General features: G+C 41.0%; 1 long non-coding RNA gene across 1 annotated transcript in view; it reads right to left on the minus strand.

Annotated features, from left to right (window-relative positions):
• Positions 1–508: 508 nt before the first annotated feature.
• LOC148343068 (uncharacterized) overlaps positions 509–20,575 on the minus strand; it is a 37,480-nt gene continuing 17,413 nt past the window's right edge. The window contains exons 3-4 of the long non-coding RNA XR_015846580.1: positions 747–791; positions 509–641 (exon numbers count right to left, since the gene is read on the minus strand). This is a non-coding gene — a long non-coding RNA (uncharacterized LOC148343068). The remainder of the gene's footprint in view (positions 642–746; positions 792–20,575) is intronic.

The raw sequence follows: 20,575 nt of genomic DNA on the forward strand, positions 1-20,575 counted from the left end.
ATACATTTTGTTGAACCTTTTTCTCTATCTCCGCTGCCTTTGTTTACAAAGCAATGCATTCTGGGTAATGACTGGCATTTATAAATAAAATTGTATTGTGTTTGTTTCTTCCGTTGCAAATTCGGTGTCCGTTGGATGGAAGTCATCCAATTCGGCAGCTACGTAAAGTCGTATCTCACGGATCGGCGAAGGTTTGCAACTGTGTGCGCACATCCCAATCGTGTATTTTGCGTATTATTTTATTAATTTTTTTTGGCAGTGTTTGTTCCATGTTACACACACAATCGCCGGACATTCCCAAACAGTTCAAATGTTTGCAAACAGTTTTTATCATCGCCATTCAAATTTTTAACCTGTTAAAAGAAAAAAAATTCGCAACAAGCTAAACGTTTTGAGACCACTAAAAATTATTTTCGCCTGATTTTCACTTGCCACTCGAGGGCGTTTAGGCTCTACGCTTTATGATGACGAAAGAGACACCAAAAGCATTTCTTAGTGATATGCAGTAAATATATTTGAATGAAAAACACTTTTAAGTCCAGCGGTAACGGAGCATGCCATCTTGTGCCATGGGAGGGCGCATTCCGACATCGCCGCGCATCACACCAGCACCCTGGCAAAGCTCCTCCATCAGGACTGTCCTGAAACGCAAAAACAATAAAAACAGTCTCGTCAACGATGGGGATGCTTGAGTGTCGTTTCTTTCAATGTCTGCTGACTTCACATAACCTCGTGTTAATATTCACCTCACGTCCGACTTCGCTTCACAGTCCTTGTTGAGGTGGCTCCTTCTTCATGGAATATGTCACACAAAAAAAAAAAGCCAAAGAAAAAGCAAAACGTTCACTTCAGAAGAGTTCGACTTTCAGTTGGACTTTGTTGAGGTCAATTGATTATTGATGGGTGAAAAAAAAAATATGTTTGAAGCATATCTCGAGCAGCATTTTTGTTTTTTTTTGTTTACCCCTTTCACATCGACACACGATTTTGGACTCCGAATTCTTTCATATCCTCAGCGAGTGTTTTTCTTGTGAATGTCAACTAAAAGGAACATTAGCATTTCAAAGAAATAGTCCACATGAAAACACACACACACGCAGAACGGCACAAACATTTCCTTAAAAAAAGTCTCGATGGTGTTGTGCATATTTGTAGAGCTTAAAGTCAACATCAGGAGTTTGAGATTTGTATGACACGCACACAAAAAAAAACTTGTGCTTGTAAATAACACAATATTTATTATAAGTAGTGTTTGGAGCCACATTAAAGGAAAAAACAGAATTAACTTCTGTGAATAATTATGTCTTTTTTTATTTTCTGTTATGCAATCATTTAGCACTTGTAAATGGCGTAGAAATTAATCATCAGTACCAAGCAAAATAATAATTATTTGTGATAAAACTTCACAATTGAAATTTGAATTTCAACTATTTTCCACACGCAGGAACGAAAAGAGTATTTTTGGATTCACGTGTACGAGTGTCACAGGAATATTGGAATGGCAACGCTGGTAATAAGTATGGAAGGGCGGCACGGCGTGATGTCAAGCACACGCTCCCGCAAGAGTTTGCGCACATATTGGAATGTTTATCCTGCTAATGAGTATTAAAGAAATGGTTAAGCAATCAATCAACAAAGATTATTTGACAAAGTAGGCAACGCCTTTGTCGTTACTGCGCTGATGGCCTCTGACGCCGTCCTAGCACAAAGGCAGTTTGAAGACTTGCTGGTTAGAGACGAACCCTCCCAGGTAAGCCTCGTGCAAGCTCGAGATCAAATTTCACAAATAAGACAAAAAATAACAATCATCATTTGATTCAAAACTTTACCAAAGCCAAAAAACCCCCCAAAAAACTAGATTCTGCTGTTGGCCAGCATACGGCGAGGGTTAGTAAAGTAAGTTTTTTTTAAACTAAAAGGGAAAATCTTTCCATAGGTTGACGCGGATGCATTGGAGAGTCGATGTACACTCCGATATGGTTTCAAAAAAAGTCAATATGAGGCTTGGTGAAGCGCTTTGGATGAAGTACAATTAGCAGTAATCCACTGATTCACGATTCACTGCTGAAAAGGGTAAACGAATGGCGAACATAGATTTTGTGTGCGAGAGAGCTCCACTGCTCATGAATAGGAACATAGAGGCCAGAGTTTTCTTTTCCGAATGAAATCAATGCTCAGGAACAGGATGATAGAGTCATCCAGACTCACACTGACGACATGACTCCAACAACATTAGATTATCAGACAATGAGCTGGGAACTTGAGTTATAGGCATTGTTTTCCCAATTAAAGATCAGGAGCAGGAACAGAGAGAGATCAGGAATAGGAAAGAATGACAAGTGAAAGACATATTCCTGATTTCCTATTTCTGATCTCACTATACTAAAGAAATGACTCTAAAAAACAATGTAAAACAAAGGTACATATTCCATCCACGGCATGGCCTACCGGCCTTGCAAAAAAATAAAATAAAATAAAATTAAAATAAGTTAAATAAAAAAAATGCAGAATCAAATAACAGTTTGCAACCCGAACCCAACCTGCTGCGACAGAAAAATGTGACCCTGCATGGGGTTTTATGGCTACACACAGCAAATGATATTCCAAAAACTACAGTGGGCTTAAGATCCTGCCCATCACCTGGAAGAGCCCGGTGTGTTCTCATTTCCCGGGCAGCGTCAGCTGCGCTGGCCAGGAGATGTGACACACATGGTAGATGTTTGCATTCTCAACGGCATCCTTTAAGAAAAACCGGTCACTGCGTTGAAGTCTATGGACATCAACGGGGAAGCTATTAAGGACAGCCTCCACAAGGCAACAGAAGCAAAACGAGCCCGCCGGCAGGAACATAACACCTCTGCCAGAGTTGCGTTTATTTCTGTGATGTCTGTAGGAGAAATTGCTTTTTCCAAATTGGACTCTTCAGTTACCAATGACGATCTTCAGCACAACAAGATCAACAAGAGACGAGAATACATGGTCAAGGCTGACTGACGGAAGCCAATACACGTTGCAACTTCTGTCTCACCCCATCAGGGTCACCGCGGCGAGCCACTGGCGAGATTTGTCTGAGATTTTTTACACTATTGATGTTGAACAAAGTGAGGATTCCTAACTGCCAAAGCGTCTTGATGTGCAAAACAGATGGGAGCGTCATAGTGAGTATCATAGAACACATGATGGCTGACTGAACACTCATTAAGGCCAGATGGCTAACGTCATTAACAAATAAAGACGACATGGACGAAAAAAGATCAGGCAAGCTACAAAGGAATGAATGTTTCGTTCCTAATGTTTGTTCGCGTTTCTAACAGCAAGTAGCGCACGAGAGCGTTTTCATACACACGCCGTTCACGCTGTTATGCCTCAGGGACGTGTCGACAAAAGATGACAGGAGCATTCAGATGATTTTTTTAGACATATTGTCTGATAAGATGATTCACGAACCACAAACAAGGTTGACACGATGGAAGATTAAGTGCTGTCAAAGTCTGACTCATGATGGCGAACAACTTTCTTTTCATGTTCTAGTCTGCAGCCGTTTTTATTTCAAAATCCCAAGTTTAGGATCCCCGTGACGACCGTGCGATTTACAGGGCAATGTTTTTAATTCTATATTATTTAAGACTTTATCCTCCCCTCCAGGGTAAAGAAAAAATCATCCCTCTAGGCTCCACATCATATTAATCATTCTATTTGTCAGTTGTGAAGAACGTGCCATACTTGCGGGTGTCACAATTGCATCAAAGCCAATTAGCCCATCCAAAAAAAAAAAAGACACTTTACTGAAAAAGCACAGTGACGATATAGAATCGAGGGGGGAAATAATTATACTTGTGCATATAACACTAAAGTTTTAACGTTAACGAAACAATAACCACAGGGACACCCAAAATAAAATAAACAACGACAGACAAATATTCCATGGAGAAGACATAATGGCGTCCATGTTTTTTTAAGCCAAATATAGAATTATATTTAAATGACACACATATTAAATTATGAGAATATTCTGTGAAATGTTGCTTGGATTTTATGGGTATAATGTGCAATATTTCTAGGATGAAAATGTTAACTATGTCGTAATTATATCTCAAACCTGAAGAGGGATGCGGTGGGATTCTGCATTTTTTTTGGTTCCCTTTATACTTTGGTGTCTGCGCCTCAACCTGGGTTGATTGATATTATTTTGTATTCCGGTGAGAATCCTTAATGTCAAAACTTAAAACATTGTGAAAACTTAACTAATATGCCGTCTGTTTCTAACCTTCATTGGATGACATTTCAATCTTACTATGAATATGCAACAATGAACCTGAGGACCGTGGACACGTGGTCTTGTAGAGAACCTCAGCCGCAGTCACCCGCAAAGTCGCTTCTTCTTGGGAATTATCACCCAAAAAAGCACAACAGACGACAGGCATCCCGGGGCACCATCCTGCAACAATGAGGGTACATGCGTCCATCTTCACCTCGCCATCTGGTACATGGTACCCACCGCCAACGACAAGTGCAGACTGCGAGGTATGATTGGCTGCAATCTGCCATTTGAACCCTCAGGACGTGAACGACTCTTTGGCGGTTGAGGTGAGCAAATAACATCGTTCCTGGCAAATACGCCTACAAGCATTCCACTTTGGTTAAACTCTCACTCTATAAAGTCAGGAATCGGTTGATTAACGAACTTTAATGAGGTCGAATTTCTAATGAGTTCAAAATTCTGGGTGACAAGAAAAACTGTGCCTTCTGACGAATGTCTTTGCACCCGTTCACGTCCCTGAATGAACCCGTACAATATATAAATAAATAAATAATTAAATTATAATTTTTTTTAAATCTATATTTGTGTAGCTTTGCAAACACTTGCCGCTCAGTGGGATACGACCACGGACTTGCTAACAAGGTCACTGTCGCCTGACTTTGGGCCAACAGATCGTAACTTGAGTAGTGTGACATATAACGAATGGTCACGATCACCACCCCGAAGGTCTGACATGTCAGAAATTTTGCACGTCTTTCCGCATACTGTGAGATGTCCTACGTCGTCCTTTGATTGGTTCTTCGGCATTGACTTTTCGGAAGACGGTGCGCATGTATTTATGGCGACGGATTGGACGGGGACGTGCACATACAAACAATCAAAATGGTGGAAAAAAGAGAACGGACAATAGGGAGGAAATTGTGGAAAGTAAAAAAAAAAAAAAAAAGCATTTCAACTCTGGCTACATTTGATAAAGCCAGTGTAGCCAGATTAGAAAATGTGGCGTCAAACTAATTTATTACGTAAGTTCTTTTGAGAATAGACAGTTGATAAGGCCCTCTCCCCACCGAACAGGAACGTGTCAATAATATAATTTTCCATTTTTAAAATTTTTCTTTTTTTGCCTTTTCTTAGAACGAGAACAAACGCACATCCTCATAATGCCTCCATTTACATGACTTTGACAGCTGCCTGTCCCGCCTCCCCGACAGACTTGCGCCGATCGACAAATTCTTGACGGAAGCACACAGAACAATGTTATTTTGTAGTCTGACAGCGCCAAAAAGTCACGTAAGGCCATTACTCGTCGTCGGGAGAAGTGAAGCCACCGGCTGCCAAATATGTCGCCATTTGCTAAGCCCACCACGGTGTTTTCAGGTTATTTTCTGCCTCTCCTGCAAAAAAGCCAATGTGTGTCGTAAACGATTCCAAACATAAACCCGTGGAAAATCTAAAATACATCCCAGTCTTTTCTTGTTTTTGAGCCTAACGTCCGCCATATCTTGGTTGTGTTTAGGATGTTCGGGCTCTTGAATAAAACCCAAAGCAGAAATCAATGTTTCTTATTGATGACGTTGACATTCTGGGAACATACTGTACACTGTAGTATGACCCCGCGCATTCAGGTCACACAGGAGACGTCTGTTCAGCGTCTGCGTCTTCACATCTGGACACGCACATTAGTCATTACTGGATCGAGGCCAATCACTGTGCTTATTTAACCAAAGCATTCCGGGTCCAGCCAGCACATGGTAGATTGGTTAAGCCCTAATCTTTAGTTACAGTAAATCCATGTCATATTTGACTGCCGGGTGGAAGGCCGACATGCGGGAAAGATGTAAATTGTCTGCGCCGTGACTCAGACAGGAGACGACGGGATTTGTATCACCGTGGCAGCGTTTTCTTCATTTAGTACCGATTACAATTCCACTGTTAAGAATGGGCCTATGTTATGAATCGTCTCATTGTTATCTTTTGGCCACCGTGGAGGTGCTGGAAGAGTCACTCAGCTACGTTTAACTCATTCACTGCCAGCCCAGGTAAAATGAAAGTACGTCAATATCCGTCAATGGTAGCGAATGAGTTAAGAAGCTCTCACAATTAACACTACACTCCCAAGAGAAATATTTCATTTATGTAAAAAAAAAAATAAATATCAGACAGAAGGCGCAAAGGATGGCAGAGGAAGAAAGCGCTCCTCAAGACTGGGAAAGAAAACTGGACTAATGCCAAAAGCTGACCGCAACTGTCCCCCCCCCCGCCTCCGACGTCCACATTTGTTGCTCTTTTCTTGATGAACGTTCGAACATATTGCATTTGTTCTATCCCTTTAAGTCAGTTTTTCCGCCTTCTCCTTCATTGCCCCCTCCCACATAGATGCATCTGTATCATCCAAACCGTCTTTGCCTTTTCGCAAGAAAATAGAAAAAAAAAAAAAAGTTCCCACCTGCTGTGACCAAATTTGCTTTGAGGAATTACTCTTTTGTTGCCGCGGCTGTGAACACCGAGAGGCGTATTCTCTAACCTTCTTACTTTTACCTCCTATAAACCTTACTGGAGTTCTTGGCAGCGGCTTGTGGGTTCATTCGAGGACAATGCAGATCTGGGAAAAGAGCTTCTTTTTTTTTTTTTTTTTGGCGGGTGCTTACTTATTGACGTGGCGGGGTTCCAGAAACCACAACTGATGAAATATCTCAACGAGTACCTAGCAAAAAGAAATGTCTAACTAGCTTCAATCCTGCGTCCGTCCCTTTCAAGTCTGACACCTTGAACATAAAAGAATAGCGGATAAGAAGCCGCGACTTCACCTTCCGCGACCCGGTCGAAATCAAAGAGCACGGGTGTTTACGCTCAACTTGAATGAACTGCGGATATTTGCCTGTGGGTTGTTTGTATCTTTGCAACTCGCCTGCCAATGAGGGATGGACTAACATGTTATAATAATCCGTTTCATCTCGTTTGTAAAAAAAACAAAACAAAACAAAACAAAAAAAACTGGTTATTCAATAGTAAATAAAAAAAGCAGTAGTGTGCCTCTGAAATACTAACTAATCATGATCTTGACATGAACTGGGATGTTAATGGATAAAATGCTCATATCCTATTTTGGGATAAATGCGTCACGGCCTAAAACACATTAAGCTCGACATTTATGTGTGAAAACTAGTGCGTCTGGATTTTTGGGCCTGTGCAAATCCTGTTTAGCATGTTTGGGAATTGGGTTGATGGATCTGCGCCATGCTGGGCGTTCCAGCGTTCCTCCGACACGCTCTCGGTGTACCTGACAATTTGGTGGTGTACTAAACCTGACGCCTGTTGGAACCCGGTCCAAGTAATGCATTTTTGGGTGAATTTGCGCCAGACAGATTTTGAGCTCCGCGGATATGTGTGGTGGATGTCATTGCATTTCATTCCTAAATCCGGGAACGGTGCACATCGAGCCCTCGGAATGATTGCCAAAAATCAATCCATCGAGCGAGTCAATATTATTATCTTAAAATCACGTCCGTGGTTCTGGTGCCGAAATTGGAAGGTGAAGAGGGTGGGCCTCACGTGTGAAAACATATTATGGAGGTGGAAAGCAGACGCCAAGGGCCCACTTGACAGCTGTGGTCTTTGATTTTAAAGAAATGAAGAGCCGATTCGCTAGGCTGTCAATCAATACAATTACAATCCAATTTTATTTATATCGCGCATTTCACAACAGCTGGAGCTGTAACAAAGCGCTTTCCATATGCCGTCATGTAAATTAGCATGAAATTAGAACACAAATTAAAACGCATAAACATGATTACAATAGATACCAGAAGAACAGCAGAAGCAGATCAAGTTAGTTCATGCCCGCCATAGAAAAATATCAACACTTGGTGTAGCTCGCCCCTGAGCACAGTTTCGACCGCGTTTCATGGTGGACACCAGTAAGGCATAAAAATTCAGAGTCCTTCCAATCTTGCACATATCATCAAAGAGTAACTCTCAATTTGATATCGTCGCACTTGTTTGCCAACAATACAAATGTGTTATGACACAGCGATTGCACGATGATTGATGATGATTGGAAGACAATCAATCGTGACAACATCCATGAAGAAAGGAAAACTTTTTTTTTTTTTTTTTTAAATGAAAATCACTGGCACAATATTAAACATTGACATTTGTATATTACAGTTTATGCAAGAAAAATGGACTATTATGCTAATCACTATAAAAGATGTCGTCTCCCCATAATGTCAAGTCTTCACGAATACTGCGTTTAGAATATGTGGTTGGAGAGTTCGATCGGTGCTGCTGTTTCGGTTCGCAACAAAGTTCTCATCAGTTAATTGTCCATCCACCCGTGAACAACGGTGCAAATGAACTTACACTAAATAACTCTTTTCACCTGGATAAATGGTTTGAAATACAGTGAACCCTCGGTTATCGCGGTTAATGGGGACCGAGACCACCCGCGAAAACTGAAAATCCGCGAAGTAGCGGCGCACCTTCAAAAATGCTTAAAAAAAAAAAAATATATATATATATATATATATACGGGTAGAGAGAGAGAGAGTGAAATTCATGTTATAACAAAAAAAACCAAATTATTATTAAAACTTATTTTTTATTCCCCAGCCATTATTTTGGTATTTATTCAATTACTTCTTTTTGTATTTATTTAATTACTTCGACTTTTACCTGCTGGTACGCCGTCCGGTGTGCCCTGTGGAATGAAAGGTGGCATTCTTCATTTATTTATTTATTCATTCATAACTGACAGCCTCGCGCTCCGCTCGTGCCCGGGCGGAAGGTGTTCCTCTTCGGCTTAACTACCACGCACGCTGGCCGGAGCTCTGGTACGGTCCGAACCGCGCGAAACGTCGCCACCGATCGTGTCCGGGGGAACGTGCTCTTCTTCGTCCACTCTCCTCTTCGCCCACGCTCTTCTTCGGCGCACGCCGGCCGTCTAACCGCTCCAGCGCCCCGTCGTGCCGCTCGGCGAAACTACAATGCCCCCGAATATTTTTTAGACCCGCGAAGCACTGAACCCGCGAAAGGTGAACCGCTAAGTAGCGAGGGTTCACCGTACAAAGAAACGTGAACAAACTGCTTTGTACTATTTCTTTGGTCTGGAGTGGAGAAGCGGATATTTATTTGAAGGAGGCCTTCTGTAATTTACGAGGGATATTTGTCAGTAATGTCCACAGTTTCTCGAATGATCTTCCATTTGAGCAGCCTGAACCCCCTAACTTTTGTTTCTGGGTACTTTTGTCTGGTCTCTAAGGGTTACTGGTGTGTGCTCACACTAGTTAGTGTCTCAAGAAGTCTTTGGCCTTACTTGAACTCTTCAAGTCGTGGCGATGGTGCGCCTGTCGGAGGGTGTCCTCATGTGGCTTCTCCCACTGAGGCCTGTTTGAGCTTATTAGTGTGTGCCCGTCTGTACACTCATTGATGCCAGTCCTCGGGACAGATGGTGGCAAGACAGGGCGAGTGAGCGCACAAACACACCCACACACACTCACACACGGGCACACACTCCTTTTCTTTTCTGCTTCTATGTCTGTTGTTGTTGTACATTTGCCAAAAACTATTTTTCATTGACCTTTTGAGCGATGCTGTAACTTTCATGCTATAGTTTTGACGGTCGACTGTCAATGTGATTAGCAACTTTATTGAGTAAACGATCCTTTCATTCTTTATTTGCATCAGCGCATGAATTGGTATCATTTCGCTGCTCATTTAGCGGTGCTGAGAAACATTTGGTAACCTAAGTAAATAAAATATGCCTCACTTAGAAGAAGTGGAATAATCGTAATCACTCCATCATCTTTATTTGGGGGATTTGAGCACTTTTATAAAATGCGATGAACTTCATACATTGAAAAGAAGGATCAAGTTTCATGTCAACCGTCCGCTTGTTGCATTTGTCAAAGATAGTAATTTTGTGAGCAAATTATCAAAATATAGATGGGGTGACAAAATATTAAGTACAGAAGGTTTTTTTTCAGTATTTTCTTTTACACAGCAAATTGATTCAGTTTTTTAATTCACTGTAGTTTTATGCTTTATTTGCATATTGTCATTTATGTTTTGTTTGTGTAGGGATGAGTGGCTATGAATCAAACAATCAAATAATTTTTTTTAAAATAAGAATGATATATATCATGTAGTAGTATTAGTAGAAATAGTAGGCCTATTTGATTAACATTTCAACCACATAAAAAATATAGAGAAATTAAAATTATAAATAAGGTAACTAAAAAAGGAGTAGGTTGAATTCTACACCCTATTTTATTTTTTCAAAAATAAAATCTCAGATGGACTAACTTAGCAACACAAACAAAATGTCAAACAGTTTAGATAGCAGAACTCAATTAATACATTAAGAAAAAAAATCAATAAGCTAACACAACCAAATGTTCCAAAAGTTTTCTGTTTTTTTAGATGTGATTTATATATTTGTTCATACTTCAGTTTTATTTGGTTTTGACGAAGCGAACCACACATTTTCAACTCAATACAGGATGAGTGTTGGTTTTATGTGTCCCGCCACGTATTTCGACAGTATAAGTCATATATGGAAGTCGACAGTAAAGTGTGCACAATGGTTTCTTGTTGAGGACATTCTTGGTTTTATAAAAAAAAATAAAAAAATATTCGTCGGGCAACGAAAATGACAAAATTTGCTTCGTTTAAATTCAGCAATAACTTCCAAACTTCAAATTTGCCAACGCATTTAATTCATTTTCAGTTTTCGTTAGAAGCTAGATATTATAGTGACGTTTTTATGCTATTTCATTATCAATCAAATATTTGCAAAGTATATCCTGTATATTTCTTTCCAAATCACGATACACAAAAACTCTTATGCATTGTCATTGCATTGCGTACCTCTTGAATTCCAGAGTACTTGAACACGTGCCAGGGTTCATGTGAAGAACCAGAAAGGATTTGGTGTGAGCATTGCTGGGAATGGTTCTGTCTTTTAAATAACGTAAAAGGTTAATCAATGTGAGGTTTACTTGTTTACCAAAAACTAAATCCCCCAAGAGGGGGAATCAAAGCTCTGTTGTCCTCATGAGGTCATTGTGCACTCAACAGTGTTTAATAGGATGTGTTTTACTGCCTTGAGTTGTCTCTGCGGGGTACTGCCGAAGCGCCGCTCCAAACGTCAACTGGCAGCGTTTGGGACGCGAGACGGGACGGGAGGGTGAGGGTGAAACCCAAAACGTCTGAGTCAGTCAAGCAAAGACAAAGGCCGAGGAGGTTCATGTAGATGCGACGTGAAACATACGATTATTTTATCAATGGGTTGCTTTTTGTAGTCTTGTGGGGTTACAAAAGATCTTCAAACGTTAAGGGCCAATTTGTTTTCAATGTTCTATTGATTTGGAATGGTTGCAGATAAACGGCTGATTTATAGGCTGTGTGTGATACTTAGTTCATTTTACTTTTTTTTTTTTTTAATCTAGGCCTGATTGAATGAAGGTTTGTTACTCAATTGCGCACGCAAATAGATGTGGAAGCTGATCTCGTAACAGGGCGCAACCAGAAATGTCATGCCTTAAAATGTCAAGGAGTCCATTTTTCAAATTGATTTCATTTAGCACACGCAATATAATTTATCAAACCAGAGACAAACTGCAGGGGCTGATTTTGCACCAAAAGGCAGGTGACAAAGCAGTACAGGAGCATTTCTAGTCGCCTTGGGGGGGGGGGCCCTCGGCAAGGGTGAAACTCCCTCGGCCCCAAAAACACCAAGATGATCATTCAATCCAGAAATCTTTTATTTTCAAAAAAAGAAATGCACATTCATCTAAGAAAACATTAAATATAACAATGCAATCGCAAATGAAACTTGCAAAATTTTCTGAATGAACACAACACAAACAAAAAGTATATAAAAAAAAATCTAATCAAAATAGCTTGAGGACTTTTGTTCCTGCTCACCTGAAGCTGATTAAAAAATTAATTTAATTGGCAAAGCACTTTTCCATGACATCTTAATATCCACAATTTAAAAACATACTCTAATTGTTTGACATGTATTTATGTTGTTGCATTAAATCCAATTATGATAGATTTAAAAGGAGAGCAAATCACTGTAATCGTAATATTTAAAAGAAAAACAGTTCCTACCTTCATCATCATCTTCATCCGTAGAGGTCAATGGTTGTTGTTGACAACTTGTTGGGGCCGCAAGAACTCAAACAAAAACCTCTGGGTTGGAAAAAAAAACATTGGGAGAAGCCCATTTATGTTCACACTGCAAGAATTATGTATGCTACAGTACTGTTGCTGCGCACTAAACATTTGGATCTGTTTGGAATAATTATTAAACAGCCAACTGCATTTTTCCTGACAATATATTTGATTCATGTGACAAACAGAAATTTTAATGATGTATAATATACATGATTACATGTATTGCTCTCTTTCAAATACAAATTAGCTACTGTGTATCTTGCTGTGATTAAATAAAATGGGCATAAGGTAGCATCACAACTTTAGAAAAAAAAAAATAATGTCAGATTGTACAAGTTAGCGACTGTCGTTTTTTTTCCAGATTTTTTATTTTGCATGCCCTGATTATTACAATCACTTCATTTTTTTTCCTCAACGGAAAGTACCGCAGAAAGCGAGCCACGGGTTGTCGGTTCTCCTTTAAGGGCGGTTTTCAACGTGTAGCTGCAGCATCTATATGTCATTGATATGGATCAATAGAAAACAATGGGCAGTGACAGCTAGTGGCCGCCCGGTGCGTTTTCTTTTATTCAAAGCATCGACGTTGCATGTCTAAAAGTTCGGTCATTGATAAAATAACCGATGCCAGCCGTGTTCTGGGGGCCCCTTTGGGGTCGTAGGCAATTGCCTCGCAAGCCTACGTCGCTGAAGCAGTGCTAGCGTAATGCTAGCATCAGACCGAAAACGAGTTGAGCGCTTCTGGCAGAGCGATTCCACCAATCGATGAATTTCGCACGGGTAGGCGGTAATATGTGCAGAGTGGCGAGTTATTATGTTGGCTGCTAAATGTTTTCTTGGTTAACTGTTCAACAGCTGTATAGATCAATACACTCCCCGGATACGCCAACTGCCTCACTCCATTAAGATTGCTCCTTTTTGGCTCGGTCACGGCTGATATTGGAAGCTGGCTGTGTTGCAGACCACACAGATAATGTCCCAGATTTTTTCATTTTACGGTTTTATTTTTTTTTTCAACTTTATTCGGCTGTTTATCTGTTTTGCTGCATGTGACGAAGTAAGACATGATCACAAAAAGCACACTTCTCTGTGATGCGGGTCACGCATTTTATTTTCATCAATACATCAAATTTTTTAGAGAACGTGACGCTGATAGGCTGTAGTGTAGACTCACAAAAAGAATAAATAAATCGTAGTCGAGTTGGGACCAGTGGGCCGGTGTGTTGAGAAAGGCGGAGTCAAGCAGGAACTTTAAAGATTTGAACAGCAAAGTGAGGTATTTGATGTTTGAAAGATAGGCACGTTCCATGTCAGCACACCTTTTCAGCACTCTGTTGGACTTGATGTTCTGCAGAATTTGGGACATCATTGTTCTGTGTTAGCATGTGAATAGTTTTGGCAGCTGGTGAATTTCATCTCCTGCATTCCTGACTGTTTCTGACTTGGTTAATTATCCCCCATAATAAATTCCTTTCGTGCTGGGTCGACTGGGCAGTCTCAATCATCAGACATGATACTGTTTATATCCCGTGCTTTATATGCCAAAAACAGCATATAGTGATTGATTGGACTATAGTATAGTTATGTTTTGAGAAAATGTGTGTTTTTACAAGAAACATCCTCATTTAGTTCCTTTAGGGAACAATATGAAAATTCAGTACATTTTTTTGGGACTCAAGTCAAAAGAGCACTTTGATGATGTTTCCACTTTGACTGCTTCCATCAAAGTCACGAAATGATAATAATAATGTGATTAACAAAATTGCAGACAGGTGTCTGAAAGAAGAAATATTTTAGGATGTTTGTGAAATTTGCTCAAACGTCAGCCCTCTTGGTGCAAAAGGGGATCATTGTGGCATACAGGGGAAAAAAAAAAAGAATCTGGCCAGCATCCCCAGTGTAAGGGTGGGAAAGTGGCAGGAAAAAGAAACGTACATTCACAAATGGGCTTTTTTTTTTTTTTTCTTAAAATGTTTATGTCCAATTCCTGGCTGTGTGTCTGAGTCCAATGTCGTCATTATTTCTGTTAAACATAAACATAATTAAGCGTGTTTGCCGTGTTACGAACTGGGAAGAATTTCTTTGGAACAAAAACAAATTTGAACAACATGGTACGAGAGGCTTGGCAACAGTTGAGTTGAAAGTCAGCTGCTAATAGGCTATGGGTGAGGTGATTTGGATGAAGGTTATCCTGCAATAAACAGACTCAGAACTCAATTTTAGTGGAGGGGCACAAATGAGTGGCTGTTTAGATGCTTTTAAACAAGAAAAAAGACAACAATGCCGATAATTAAAATTCAAACAAATTCAAGTGAATTTTCATGTTTTTGTGAAAGTAACATCTCAAGAAACTAACCAACATCAGTGCAATTGCCGAATTCTACGATCGGAGACAACTTCACGCTAACTGTTGCGTCCTCTCCGGCAGTCTGCTGCGTGGCCTCATGCTGGCTGTGTTTAGAGCAAAAAAGTCACACTTACATACACTGATAAGGCTTCAGCTCAAGGCCAACAAGCATGCATGTTTGTCGTTTACAAGAGTAAACAACTCACCAGATCAGCAGATTGCACTTTCTGTGTGTCTAACAAAGAATTGTTAAGAATCAATGCAGATTGAGTAAAAAGTCACGTAGCTGCACACAACATGGTGGAGAGACTTGATGTAAAGACTAATGCAAGGTCATTATCCATCCATTATCTGTTCCGCTTCTCCTCACTGGGGTCGCGAGGGGTGCTGGAGCCCATCCCAGTTATCTTCGGGGAGTAGGCGGGGTACACTGAACTGGTCGCCAGCCAATCGCAGGGCACACAGAGACGAACAACCATCCGCACTCATACTTACACCTCGGGGCAATTTAGAGTGTCCAATCAACCTGCAACACTTGTTTTTGGAATGTGGGAGGAAACCGGAGTACCCGGAGAATACCCACGCAGGCACGGGGAGAGCATGCAAACTCCACACACGATGTCGAAGCTAGAATCAAACCCACGACCTCTGCACTGTGAGGCCATCGTGCTAACCAGTCGCCCACTGTGCCGCCTGGAAGGTCATTATGCAACAAAATCTTAGAGAGTGATTTTCGTGGGAAATGTGAATGAAAAATAAAGAGCAGGCGAGCGTGACAGTCAAGGTTGGATCTTTTATTGTATTTACTTATTTTTATTTAGAGTCCTCTCAACCGCTGCGGGCCATCGGCAAAAGCCTAAATAGCCGCGAGAGGGTACAACGGCAGACAATGGTTTATCCTAAAAAATTAATATGAAAATATTGTTTACCTTTAAGCGAGACGAGTGATAATATACATCAACCTTGACCAAAGTGAAAAAAAATAAAGTCAATTCGGCAGTGTGTGCGTGCGTGTGTTTGCTGGGGTTGACGATGATTCAAATAATCAATGCAATAATCAATTCTAAAAACACTTATGGTATTATGATTATAGCAGCCCTCATTTCATATCCCGTAACCACTTGTTAACCGCATTGTCGTGAGCAGAGCCAGACTTTACACAGATCGGATCGGCAGATGGCATTTTACGGTGGGCCTATGGCAAATTGGTGGTTGGTTATGTCATGTCGTCACTGATCGGATCCGTAATGAAGACATTAGCGCAAACACTCCAGCGACATTCTGTGGTGCAATCGTTAATAATTCAAGGTTTCTCACCATGTAGAGGCAGATTTTCCTCAGAATTTCAGCACACTGCTCCATTTTCAGGATGTCGGTAATTTTGATCAGGTCACCAAAAGCACAGTGATATTGAGCATTATGTGCTTTCTGAATGCTGCTGTTTTGGTTAGCAACAGGATTCAATTGGGGTCAAACAGTGAGTCTTTAATATCAGTGTGTAAACAATAACATATATGAACATGGACGTTTAAAGTTTCTACACGTCATCTGTTTCAGTGAAGCATTTTAATCGTCAAGGCAACTTAACGTACAAACATAATAACTATCAACTGCACCTGTGCGGCTTTGTGACCATGAGAAGGTCAGTGGCAAGTGTGGCAGATAAACAATCAACAAGACAGACGAAGCAACATATCGTGCCTTCAGTTGCACTTTGGCAAGATAAAGTGAACTTCCTTGGCAGAGGAGGAAAAACAGACGAACAATGCCCTATTGGCCAACAATAACCTCAGTGAAGAGACTCTCACAATATGTCTCTCAAGAAAAAAAAAAAAAAAAAGATAATGTCTGCAAGATTGAGTTTCAATCTGTTAAAAGGTGCTGTCAACCTCCTCAGCCTCCTACACAGCACCCAGAAACTTTTAGTGCAAATCACAGCATCCTGATGGTCTGGTTACATAACAAGTGCACACAAGTCGACTTTCAATTTGCTAGTCTATATTTCCGTGATTGTGGAGGAGGTGAGAGTTGCTTTTTTTTTTTTTTTTTTTTTTTTTAATGGATTTAGCGCCTACCTACATAGCAGCCCATGTGTTGGAGCTGACTGCGAGGAAAAATTTAAAGAGAGCGCTACAAGGAAGCACAAGGAGGAAAAGTCTCAGACTGCAAAGAAAGTAATAAACACTTCAGGTTTGAGGTGGTAAGGGATAAATTAGCAACTGCAACAAAAGTCACGCTGGCCAACTCAAAACGAAAGTCAAAGGACAGAGGAAGTGCTACTTTGGTTTTCAGTCAAAATATTCTCAGTATTGATGGAGTATTGCAACACTGCATGGCCACACGCGGGGAAATTGTTGGCAATAGCCGCTGAAATAACTTAAAACAAAAGTGATGGAAAGAAAAGTTGATAAGACAGAAAAAAAAATCTGAAATTTTCAAAAATTCATATGGACAACTCGCAAAGCTTCAGGGACTGCGTTTTGTTCTTGATATTTTGTTTTTGTGCTAGACCACCTGCGTGTCCTTCACGAAGTTTGAATTTCATGTATTATTGTTTATATAACCAGGAGATTAATCGAGAGTACGACTTCTAAGGGTTTAAAAACAACAACCAAAAATATGAGAACATTAGCTGGAATCGTTTGGCTTGACCACATTTTAAAAGCTCTTCGAAAAATCGACATTTAGAGTGTGAAAGTAATCAGGGCTGCCAAACATCCTGAGTAGGTTTGGGTGGTCTGGCGCACCACCAGGTGGAACGTAATGCAACCCAAACAAACTGCTTCTTGCATTTGTAGCTTTTTTTTTTTTGACTAGGTTCAACTAACCCCTTGCTATATATAATTCCTATACTCAAGTTTTATGTGATTCATAAAATCAAAGTAAAAGTTGTGAAATTGAACACTGTTTTTTGATGGTGCAAGATGATAATCGATCACATCATGCTTTGTTGCACAGGCAGACAGCAGATTTACAGTTTGGTGAACCGTTTTTTTGGACAATCCTCTCTTCACGATCCTTTGCAGCCGTTGCACAAGGATTTCCACAAAGTTTAAAGGAATTAGCACGTTTTGCTCCTTTTGGCTTTTACAAACCATTACTAAAGAAGTTGCAGCCTCAACAAGGTGTTAGGAGAAGAAAGTGAGAAAACATCCATCTATCTTCTATAACAGGCAAGTCAAACTCATTTTTGCCAAGGACACACCGTAGTTGTGCTTGACTTTATCACACATAAATGACAAATTGATGGATAACTAGTTTTGTTATCAGACGTCCGTGAAAGAAAAAAAAAACGTTTGATAACTATTTTGCTATATTTCAGAAGGGTGATTAGTAACAAAATAACGCTTGCAATATCGCAATATAATAATATGAGGTTGACGCATTTGATTTGCCTGCGCAGGCTACACAAAATGAGGGAGCGGGCTGAATCTGGCACCCGGGCCTTGAGTTTGACACTTATGTTCGATAACTTTACTTGACTAGCGTTGCACAAGAGCCCATCCTACCGGACTTTGATTGGTCGCCAAGGCACATACAAACAAACAACCCTTAACAGCCTTCAATGAGCCTGACATGCATGTTTTGCAATGTGGGAAGATACCAAAAGACCCAAACGGGGAGAACATGCCAGATTCAAACCCTCAACATCAGAACTGGGAGGCGCAAGTGGTTGCCGCCAGGAGAAGACAACAACAAATTAGAAAATACATGAAGTGGGCAGACTGGTTTCAAGCAACTAACTGTAAACCGTCGCGCACTCATTGTAATCATCTTGTAATCAAACAGCCGCCAGGATCGTCCGGAAAATACACCGGCCATTCAGGAAAATGTACTTATTCTCCCAACATTCCCGATGGCCACCCCAGTCTTGGTCTGTATCAACTGCAGTGCGTACCGAGCAAGCAAATTGACACTGCTCAAGTGTGACCATCGCACGCACCGAAGACACAGACCAGTGTTAAAATAACAACAAAAAGTGTCAAGAAATGCTGTGTACGTAAATAATAAAGACAGTTTGTGACTTTGTTCACACTTGTCAGCTTTGGTTAAATTGTTCATATTTTTCATTTGAACTCCTGATGTGCGCCAAATAAACAGACCAAGCCCGCTGGAAGCGTTGGCCTCTGTGAAATGTGGTGCAGTGCGGCTCATCTCACTTAAATGGACAGAACCAACTACATTTACCTTGTTAACTCGATGAACGTGTGCACACAAATGTACTGATTGCCTCAGTCTTGGTCGTGACTTAGTTTATGCGGCTTTAACTACAACATGATGGTTATCCTCACTGAGATATTGCAACTTGTTTCTGATGTGGTGCAGTTTTTTTTGTTTTTTTTTATGACTGAAATGCACCCTTCTTCTTTCCTGTCTGCTGCCTTCCAAAATAAGTGTGGCTCATCCCGAGGCAGTGAGTGTGAGAGTGTGTCCTCATCTGAACTTCGGCTCGAGATGAAACGGCGAATACACAGCTGCCTCCCCTCTGTATCGTTCTGCTCAGCATTAGCTCGCTTTGCGCCATCGCCGCCGCCCCCCTCCCAGTCCTCTGCTTGCTCACAGAATGTCAACAAGTTAGGACCGATGACATCGGTGAGTTGGACTCGAAATGTGTGAGCGGAATTCCATTTAGAATCCACAGCGGAGACGCACAAGTATGCAGATTCGGATTTGCACACCCATAAAAGAAAAAAAATAATTCCTTGCTAATGAAAGCTGCATTGATAGCAATGTTAAAAAAAAAAAAAAAAAGAAAGAAAAAGAAAAAGGAGGCTTTAGCGGGGAGAGCATAAGGAGCAAGGAACCCAAAATACTGCATTGCGTCACAGCGATAAATCCCATTGATGCTGCAAGGACGTGGCTACATCATTTTGACACTACTACTCCTGAATTCAATCCAAAACAAGGAGGCGGGGTGATGACACCAATGATCTTCCGCCATAAGCCAAAAGCAAAATCGGAATAATCGCTTTATCACAGAATGTCGCCGCAGTCATTTGCTGATTTTTCCCTTAAAATGATTCAAGCCAAAACTGACTTCCTGATCGGTGACATCCAAGGGCAAGGATAAAGCGTCTTCGCCATCTGCTCAACTTGAATCAAAAAAATGCATCAGCAAACGTATCGAATGAAACAAATGTAAGGTGACAACCACAAGGTCGTCTCATGTGGGATTGTCCTAAAAAGGGGAATGCTATTTGGTTGGGTGGATGATGGCTGTAGAGGATTTTCCAACATGCAAGGACAGGACAGATAACAGGACAGGAAAACCTTTTTAATATAAGTGAGAGAGGAGATGTCGCTCGATGATCAGACTTGCTCTCCTGTTGTTTGTTGCCGGCGATGGTCCGAATCGGTCGCCAAATAAACAACGGGCAGACGGTGGCTGCAATGCAAAAACGGCTGTATTTAAAGCACTCGTTCCCTCTGCTCAATAAACTCAAATGAAGATGCTTATTTTCACTCTCAATTGCTCCTTAACAGCTGCGCATCGGTACGCATACAAACGTCAACGTTATTCTGTCCGGGCAACCCGCCATTCCGGCTTCGCGCAATGCCACCCATCTATCCATTTTCTACCGCTTATCTGGGGTCGGGTTGCGGGGGCAGCACCTTTAGCAAGGAAGCTCAGTCCTCCCTCTCCGCAGCCACTTCGACCGTGGCAATCCGAAGGCGTTCCCAAGCCAGACAGGAGAAATACTCTCTCCTGCATTTTCTTGGTCATTCCCGGGGGCCAATCGTGCCGCTCCTGTTTTCTGAGTTTGGTCATGTGACATTCGCAAGCCAAG

This window comes from Idiotropiscis lumnitzeri, chromosome 1 (genome assembly GCF_059441095.1).
Source record: "Idiotropiscis lumnitzeri isolate Australia: NSW breed Sydney's pygmy pipehorse chromosome 1, RoL_Ilum_1.0, whole genome shotgun sequence".
Lineage (NCBI taxonomy): Eukaryota > Metazoa > Chordata > Actinopteri > Syngnathiformes > Syngnathidae > Idiotropiscis > Idiotropiscis lumnitzeri.